The sequence below is a fragment of the Nannospalax galili genome, unplaced genomic scaffold, assembly GCF_000622305.1.
Source record: "Nannospalax galili isolate Female #2095 unplaced genomic scaffold, S.galili_v1.0 scaffold524, whole genome shotgun sequence".
Taxonomy (NCBI): Eukaryota; Metazoa; Chordata; class Mammalia; order Rodentia; family Spalacidae; genus Nannospalax; species Nannospalax galili.
In genome coordinates this window covers 43,999-54,039 of record NW_008350330.1, presented here as the reverse complement: position 1 = coordinate 54,039, position 10,041 = coordinate 43,999, and the positions used below count along the sequence as shown (strand labels likewise).

The 10,041-nt window shown below is 40.5% G+C and overlaps 1 pseudogene; it reads right to left on the bottom strand.

Annotated features, from left to right (window-relative positions):
• Positions 1 to 768: 768 nt before the first annotated feature.
• Positions 769 to 4,623, bottom strand: LOC103745634 (annotated as a pseudogene).
• Between the last annotated feature and the right edge of the window lie 5,418 nt (positions 4,624 to 10,041).

Sequence of the window (10,041 nt, the reverse complement as noted above, 5' to 3'; positions counted from 1 at the left end):
AATAGAGATTTTTTGCTATGCCAGATCTTGTAGTCATTAGGTTTTCAAGCTGTATTAGACCATTGATTGATTTTCTACCATAACATCTTGTATAGTATCCTCCAGAATTATGAGAGCTAGTCTTCAGGGAGGAGGCTTCCAGGTTAGTTCCAGCTCCATTGCTCCAAGTCCTGTGTCAGAAGTGTGTCTTGTCTTCAACAATAGGTTCTTACCTTTAAGTTCTAGAAGATAATCAAAGGCTGAGGCAATAGCCTGTGTTATTTTGGGAGTCTCTTGAACTACCCTGGCCAACAACTGGAAGAGAGGTTTCAGCTGTCTGGCACTGTGTTCCTTGTTATAGAGTCTTCTGCTATACTCACACAGATTTAAAAATGATTTATAGAACACCATTGATTTCAATTGTGTTACCCAGTTTCATGTGTTTCATATACTTAAATTCAATTTTTAGGCTTCATGCTACTTTACTTCCAAGAAATATCATACACAGAAATATTTTATTAGTACAAAGAAATATCATACACAGAAGTATTTTATTAATACAATATACATAAATGCTGAAAGAATAAGTTTAAATATCTGTATCATAACAAACAAGCCACTGTTCAACATCCACGATGAAGAGAATTCTGGAGGGGGACTGCAACAGATCAGACTCCCATGGCAGAAAGGGGGTCTTCATATGGGAAGGGGGGGTCCAGGTGTAGCAGCTTCTCAGATACACAGAAGTATTTTATTAATACAATATACATAAATGCTGAAAGAATAAGTTTAAATATCTGTATCATAACAAACAAGCCACTGTTCAACATCCACGATGAAGAGAATTCTGGAGGGGGACTGCAACAGATCAGACTCCCATGGCAGAAAGGGGGTCTTCATATGGGAAGGGGGGGTCCAGGTGTAGCAGCTTCTCAGGTCCTCTCCCCTCCTCCAGGACCATGAGAGGCTGTGGCCCAAATTCTCTCTGGGTCTTCTGAGTGATCAGACAAAACCATATAATATATTTTATATGAGTTTATTAACTTACAATGGAATGAGTACTCAGTGCCTAGCCCAGAGCCCCCTGCAACTCAGAGCGTGCCTTATCAGCCTGTGCCATGCCCATAGCCCCACTACCATTCACTCATGCGTCCAGGACCATCGATCTCGCCACAGATCCACAGGGAGTCAGTCCATTCTGTCTTTGAGTTGCTGCGCTGGCTGCGAATTTCCTACACCATCACACTCTACCAGCGGCTCCTGGCTTCCATGCCAAGATGGCTCCCAGCTTCCCTTCCTAGTTCCCGGCTTGGTGCCAGGCCCCACCCATTGGAGGAACCAGCCAATTGGGAGACACCCTGCCCCTTTCCTCCGCCCTTACAGTATTTCTGTCCATCTAATGCTAAAGTCCTTGAGCCTTGGAGGGGTGATAGATGTAGGGTGATCTCTCTTGTATCATGGTGAGAGAGTGGCTTCTTGGGCCTCCCCATTAGTCGTCTTTAGGCCGTGGTCACTGATCTATCTCAGTGGTGTTTCTTCTACTATAAAGACAAATGGAAGGAAGTAGACATGTTTAAACAAACATGAATGTAAATACAGGTGCCTAGAAGATATCCCAGTAGGTGTACTGTATTTAGTAAACAATATACTCATGACGGCTTCTCCACTAAGGCTTGTAGCCTTTCTTGACAAAAGGCATTGGCCTGGTCTAGAGCACCAGATGTGTGTTCCACCCCCAGGAGTGGGTCTTATCCAATTGGAAAGTTGTCAGTTGTACGTATGTGGTCGAGTCATTATTGCACTTGCAGGTATTGCTTGGCATGTCCGTAGTGTGCACCACAGGGGTCCATCATTGAGTAGACTTAAAGGAGATCCTTTCTTCCCCAACCATCTGTATAGAGCCTTCTGGCAATATGAATGTCATCCATCCAGTGGCATCGAGTTTTCTTTGCTTAGTCACAGTTCTCCGCATGAATATGAATGTTATCCATCCAGTGGCATGGAGTTTTTTGGCTTAGTCTCAGTTCCATCTCTTCTTCTTCTCCCGTGCTCACAACATGCAGTGTCTTCAGCAACATGGCCTTACTGACCTTCCTAGTGTACAACCGACATTAATGGCAATAGCCTTGTTGAACTGTAGGACCTCAAGGGTCTCTCTGTGACCAACAGCTCATAGGGGGACAACCCACCCCTAGTACTGTAGATTTTCTTAACAGTTGTCTATAGCTTACCATTGCTTCTTCAGGTATCTTTCAAATGGGTTTCACATCCGTAAAACATTCAAAGGAACATTAACATTAAATATTAACTCACTCATAGACAAGGTCTCATAAAACTTGGAAAGGTTTTTGTCCATTTGTATTAACCATTTTCTCCATAGAGCCTTGTTAGGCATGGGTATAAGGAATTAATTTGGTTAGCTTATTACCATTTTTAGTTATCCCTTTGGATTCTTTAATTCTTGATACACTTACAGATGTTGGCTCCTGTTGCCTGACCCTGCACTGGGCTAAGGATGCAGGGGGCTTCTCCTGTCCCCCCTGCACTTGTTGGTTCCCTGAATCAGACAGGCTCTGGGTCTGATAGATGACATCTGTCATCTTCCCATTGATCATACCAGGTTGCTGGGGGAGAACTTGGTGGGAAAACCTACTTCCATCCCTAGTACAGCCTTTATCAGAAGAGAAATGCATCTTATTTAATCATTGGGGATTCTTAACCACCCCTTGTACAGATGTTATCCTTCGAATGTCCTTTGTAAACTGTTCTTCTGTTTTTAAAGCCTTCCAGAAACACCTTAGTACCGAATTTGCTTTTCTATCATTTTTTTTTTTTTTTCTGGGGATTTGGGCTTGACATGTCTTGCCACATTTGTCTTTGAATAACCCAAGTGGACCATTTCCTCTGTCTGGTCTTTTTTATATCTCTTACAGGGTGTTTTGTTATTTCACAGATATGTTTTACATGATCGTCAGAATCATTTAGATTTGCCAAAGCCTCTCTCACTTTACAAAGATCCTGTCCCATCAAAGGGCTTACTAAAGCCATTAAAACCCCATACCATCCTCCAGGTCCCAGTTGAATTAAGCCACCACGCCTGTAATCTCAGCACTAGCGAGGTGGGAGCAGGAGGGTCAGAAGTTCGAGGCCAGCCTGAGCAGCATGAGAGTATCTCAAAAATAACAAAACGCAGAGCTGCTGAAGGTCCAGGCAGCGAGTTAACAGTGCCATGGGCACGGAGGAAGCCTGCCTGAGTAATCCCCCAGCCACCTCGCCATTATATTCATTTTTTAGCCATTAAGGACTGCTCCCCCCTGCATTGGCCTAGGTTGAATAGCCTATATCATAAGGATGGACGGTTACATAACTCATCTGTGAAGCTTCTGAAGGACTTAAACTGACATCGTTTGCTCCCATATCCCTAATGGCAATAGCCTTGTTGAACTGTAGGACCTCAAGGGTCTCTCTGTGACCAACAGCTCATAGGGGGACAATCCACCCCTAGTACTGTAGATTTTCTTCCTTTTTACTATTATCTGTCGTTTTCTCTGAGTCCTTGAACTGTACACAAGTCAAAGTGTCCTGCCTTTCCTCTCGCTCCAGCTCTGCACCTGTGTCTGCCTTTTCAGCTTTTCCCACCTGGGGCACAGCTTTTACCATGCAAAGTGGCTGCTCTGTTTTTCTGGGAGCTCCCTTTGGGTCCAGAGCAGATAAAACATCTTCTAACTTTTGGGTAATTTTTAACAAATGTTCACATACCCACAACATATCCCTACATTTACAACATAGCTGTGCGCCATCCCCCGCCCCTTTTAGTAAACCATTGCAAAAACCACATCAGCACCACCATTATCGCTCTACTAAAACTCATTCTCAGTTACATCATATCCTGCCAGACTACACCAATTCTGTGGCCTGGAGTTCTCTCTGGGTCTCCTTCGAGATCAGACAGTACCATATAATATGTTTTATGTGAGTTTATTAACTTACAAAGGAAGGACCCTGCAACTTCAGAGCCTGCTTTATCAGACTGTGCCTCCAGGACCAGGGATCTCACCTCAGGTCCACAGGGAGTCAGTCCATTCTGTCTTTGAGTTGCTGAGCTGGCTGTGAGTTTCCTTCACCATCACGCTCTACTGGGGGCTCCTGGCTTCCATCCCAAGATGCCTCCCAGCTTCCCTTCCTAGTTCCCAAGGAACCAGCGAATGGGGAGACAGAGGCACTCCATCAAGGGGATGTGTGCAATCTGGTGATCTTCAGGCAGGTCAAAACTCTCAAAATCTAGAAGATCGAAGGGAAAGAACTTTTCTATTTCTGCGTAGGCATGGTCAGAAGTAGGAACAGAGCTTTTGCTTTAACTATCTTCTCTGTGGTCTTTTTCACAGTGAAAGTTGATTGTTTTTGCTTCAGAGGTCGATTGGTCTTCTGTAGATTTTTTGTAGCTCTGGTGACAGGTCCCAAAGACTTTCAGCCAGTTTTAGGTAAGGGAGGTGGAGCATTGAATACTTTGCCAACTCATGGTGTTGAAAACTGTGATTTCCCGTCTAAGACTTTGACACTGGACCCCAGCTTCAGCCCATCCTTAGGAGCCGCACAACTGCCTGGTTCTCTGTTATTCTTATCAACAAAGATCAGAGTAGCCATCCTGGATTTCTCCAGGGGTGAAATGCACTTATTAGATGCTGAAGTTTGGGGAAGGCAAGAGAAGGTAACGAACAGCAGGAACCAAACTCTGTACACAGAGGCCTCTACACGAAAACTTTGAGGTAAGCAGAAGCCAACTGGATCTTAAGTCTCCAAGCCAGAGTCAGGGGAGCTAAGCAAAACGGAAAAGACCGATTGGGCTAGTACCCGTCCACAAAGCCCCAAGCCGGGCCACCATGCCTGTAATCTCAGCACTAGCGAGGTGGGAGCAGGAGGGTCAGAAGTTCGAGGCCAGCCTGAGCAGCATGAGAGTATCTCAAAAATAACAAAACGCAGAGCTGCTGAAGGTCCAGGCAGCGAGTTAACAGTGCCATGGGTACGGAGGAAGCCTGCCCGAGTAATCCCCCAGCCACCTCGCCATTATATTCATTTTTTAGTTGTTGCAAATCATTGCAGTTTATAGCTCCAGCATTAGTAAGTGGAATTGATTATTAAATAATAAACTGTATTTAACTTTATTAACTTTATTGATAGATTTTATTCTTACTACTTCATTAACTTGCTAGAAATAACATTTAATTGCAATGCCTACTTCAAATTCCCATCCCTTCTTTGTCTAGTACTCTTCTAATATAATTGACTCTACACTTCCATTTACCATTTGATAATAAGTTATCAATTTCTTTTCCAGAATGTAGATTTTTATATCACAGTATTCAATACTGTAGTGAGTCTTGATTCCCAGACACTAAACATAGCCCTGTACCAATCTAAACAGCATGATCTATGACATACCCTTCCTTATTGTCCCTACACAGTAAGCTCTATCATCTCTATCATCATCAATCCCATTGTGAACACTGAAAATTCTGGCTTCATTTTCAATTTGTCTGTATACTTCAGCTATCCACTAAAAAAAAAAAACAATTTATCAAATTTCATCTATCTCTATAGTTACAATCCTGAATTAGGCCATCTCAGCTCTTTACTAGACTATTTTAACAGATTATAAAATGCTGTCTTTTTGCTCTTCTTTTGCGTCTCCTTTCCCTTCTCTGCAACATCATCAAAGCTATCCTTCTAAAGGCTTCATGCTACAGGGTGTGATGTCAGGCAAGAATTCATTGGAAGTACAAAGCTCCCTCACTGTCAGGGGCCACCCCATACAGTCATGGACTTACATTTAAACATGAATCTGGTATTATCTCTCCATGGTATACAACCATCGTCCCACGAATGACTATTCAGTAGCTTTCCCCAAGTCAAAAGCTGAATCCATTCTTTTGCCTTGCCTTTGTGAAAATAAACTCAGAGAATAGACTTTGTATATGATAGAAACAGCTTGGCATAATCTAGATATAGAATTCTGAATGCTGTAGAAGGTCTAGATGTGTGCTAGGTGGGCTTGTGCCTTGGTCCTTTTGATTCTTTGCACAATGATCTGTTTGTGTCTAAGTTTGATACTGCTGACATTACTAACACCTGATTTAAAATTATTTAGTAACTCCCCATATTTTTCAGTATCAATTCTTAATATAAATTACTTTTAAAGAACAGATCTGATAAATTTATATTTCAAAAACACCATACTTCAAGTTGTAGTCTAGTAAATCAGTAGTCATTATAGTTTATTGAATTTATGAAGTTCAGGGAGGGGTAAAAGAGAAATGAATAGCTTCTCTATTGCCATCTCCAGTTGCCAACTAAAGATAATGCTGCTCCTAAAATACTTTTGTATCAGCTACTGAAAAGAAAAACTGTAACTGCATATATACACTCTATTTAGGATGTGCTAAAGGGTTGGGCCCTGTCTATTATCCAGTGCTGATACTTCAGTAAGTTAAGGTAGAATATTTATCACAATACTTAACTCCAAATCCTCAGTCATGCATTAAAACAGTGTTCACTTCAGTCACAAAAATTAAGAGATAACCTAATAAGCTTTTGGCCCATGAAAATGAGTGAAAATTACACATTAATGCATAACTGAGGCCCATTATCTTCATTCTCACATCAAACAGATGTCTGTCTGCTCTCCATAGCTTTGTATGTGTGAAGTTTGCCATTTCCAAAAATGCATCTTTGATTTATTGTTGTCCCAGACTAATTGAGGAAACTGTTAAGTCTCGGCTTTGTGATTCATGCATAGCATCTATGTGGTCAGTGAAGGAGAAAGAAACCAGAGATTTTATGGAACAAAGGCCATCTGTGTCTTATTCTGAGACTGATTTTAAAAAAGATGTAGTGCATCTGTGGAAAATTCTGGCAGTTATAAAGTTTTGTCTTTAAGTATTAGAAGATATGGAATTTAAAATTTGACTATTGACTAATAATTATTTTGCTGGTAGGTTTATATTTTCAACTTATTTATGCAGAAATCTTTTGGCCCTGGCCGCAATTCTAGATGAACACAATGTTAAAGAAGAAAGACAGTCTCTTTAATACAAATTCTCCTTTAATACAAATTCATTATAATATTAATGTAGTTATATAACTGCAAAACCAAGTGTTATGCTTAATTATTATGTGCAGCAGGTAGTAGTCCTTGCGAATGAGTTAGTCTTTGTAAAGAAAACTTAATCTTGGGGAAAAAAAGTCAAAAAAGAGAAAATTTAATCTTGGATATTGTAAATTAAGTATAAGTTCATTTATTAAAATGTTAAGGAGATAGAATTAAGACGTCCTTGACTATGTCTCCCTACCTCGAGAGCAATGGCAGTGGTAGGATCAATTTGATGTAATTATGTTGGACATCTGGAGTCTATTAAAGGCTTCAACTAACAGGGGGACAGCTAGGATAGTAAGTTGTGGTTAATTTAACTCAATTTCAGCTCTTAATACAGTAGCAGCTGTCAATCTCCTATTGCCAGACTCATGGCAGGAAGCTGTTCTGTTTGTAGTTCTAGTACACATAATATAGAGTTGGCAGAAACCATAAAAGTTAGAAAAGGACTCTACTCTCCCAATATTAGAGGTAAGCACTCTGAATGTTGATCACACTGATGCAGAAAATAAAATGTGTACCCATTGTTTGCAATGCTCCTGCTGCTTTCCCAACTGACATAACTCTTAGGAGACTTAAGAGTCAGTGCCTTGCATTTCATTCTGTTTCTATTTCCATGTTTTTCACTTTTGGTAGCCAAAAAATGGAAAATTGTTACTCAAAAACAACTGTTTAGATAGGAAAAAAATAAGATGTCAACTTTCAAGGGAAAGTCAATGGCTCAGAAAAGTCCTAAAAAAATCTTAAGTCTATAGTCAGGATATTAATTTTAGAGAAACAGTCCAAAACAGTTTAAAAACAGAAATCAAAGCACCAAACCAACAACTCCTGGGAAAGGAAGAGATATGGACTCACAGAGTCATCAGAGGACTCTATTCAAATGTCTACACATCAAGTTTTCAACAACAAAAAAATTAAAGGTTGTACAAAGAAACAGAAGACTATGTCCTATTTAACTGGAGAAAAACCCAAATCAACAAAAATTCTTCCTGAAAAAGACCTCTAACTAATCTACTACATACAATGTCAAAGCAACTCTCCTAAATTGGAGCATAGAACTAAAGAAGGTAAGTGTTGTAATAGTCAAGGCATGCATAAAATGCATAAGGAGAAAGAAAATCTAATAAATAAATGCTAGGATCGAAAAGTATGAGTACAAGGCATGAAGCTTTCACTTGAATTTCTCAGAGGTAGATTTGAGTCAGAAGAGAAAGCTAATGAACCTGAAGACAGTGGAAGTTACTGAGTGTTAGAAATGGAAAGAAAAAAAAAAGAAAGGAAAGAAATACACTGAATAGCCAAGAAGATTTGTGGAACTCGGGGATGTAGACAACATTATAGTGTCTCAAAAGGAAGTAAGGAAGCTAGAGAAAGAATGAGAGGGAATATTGGAAGAAATAATAGTTGGGAAGCTCAGATTTTTAAATTATTTATTTGTGTATGTGTGCATGTGCATGTGTATGTACGTGTGAATGTGTGTGTGTGTGTGTGTGTGTGTGTGTGTGTGTGTATCTGTTTGTGTTTAAGGGTTTGTGCATGTTACAATGCATGTGTGGACATCACAGGACAACCTGTGTGTAGGTTCTAACTTTCCATCCATTTTGGAGGCACGTTCTCTCTGCTCTTTGTGGTTGTACTGCATACTCCTGGCTGGATGACTGGTGAGCCTCTAGGAATTCTCCTGTCTCCATCTCCTGTATCTCTCAGGACTACAGGGATTACAGGAAGCATTCCACTCCATCTAGTTTTTACACATGTTTTAGCAACCAAACTCAGGGAACTGTCACCCCAGCCCAAAACTTGTCTAATTAGATTAAGAACAGTCATATAAACATTAAAGAAGCTTAACAAGTTCTAGCCAGAATGAATTTGAAGAGATTCACACTGAGACACAGGAAGCAAATTTTATAAAGAAAAAGAAGAATCTTGAAAGCAGCAAGATAGCAGTGATTCGTCACATACAAGTGAGCTTCAATAAGATGAAACTGCTTGCCTACCAGAAACTCTGGGGATCTAAGATTATGCGTAAATATGTTTAAGATGACAAAAGAAAAATTTTTAAATATTTTATTTTTATGTTATGCATACGAGTATATTCCCTGCATGTATGTGAGTGCACCCGTGTCATGCAATGCCGAGGATGTCAGAAGAGGGCTTCAGATTTGCCTGGAACTGGAGTTAAGGACAGTTCATAGCCACCATGTGGGTGCTGGGAATTGAACCTGGGTCCTCTGCAAGAGCAGTCAGTGCTCTTAACCACTGAGCCATCTCTTCAGCCTCAGGAAAAGAAAATTTTTTAAATAAGAAAAAGAATTCCATAAAGGGTAAAACTTTCCTTAGAAAGTAAGAAGTTTGCACATGAAAATTAGAGAAGGGGAGAGAGACAGGGAGGGAAAAAGAGAGAAGGAGAAAGAGAGGGCAGGATGGAGGGAGGGAGAGAGAAAGAGACAGAAACATTAATTCACTAGAAGGCCATGCTGGGTTAAATAAATGTAATATGGCCAGTAAATCAAAGCTATACAGAGCTGTAACTTGAACCAATGTCCAGTCTACAAAGAGGAGGGTCAACACAGAGGGATCATTTCCTCCATGCTTCCAAGTGAAGCCAGCCATGGTCGAGCAGGAACTTTGACTTATCTTCACATAGATGGAACTGGTAAAAGAAAGGAGCCAGGGGCTCCTCCCAAGCCCATGTGACCTCTGAGGAACAGATCCTCAAATGGCCTTAAGAGTAAAAATAAATTGGTTAATCTGGGCCAACTGTAGGGTCTTAAACACCCAAAAAGAAAGTATGACCAAAGATTGAAGGGGTCAATATAATTCTTTAAGAGTCCATATGTATAGCTAAAGGCTATATAATAAGAAACAATGCCAAACAGGAGATACCATCTTTTGAGTTGTTGGCCAGGGTGGCT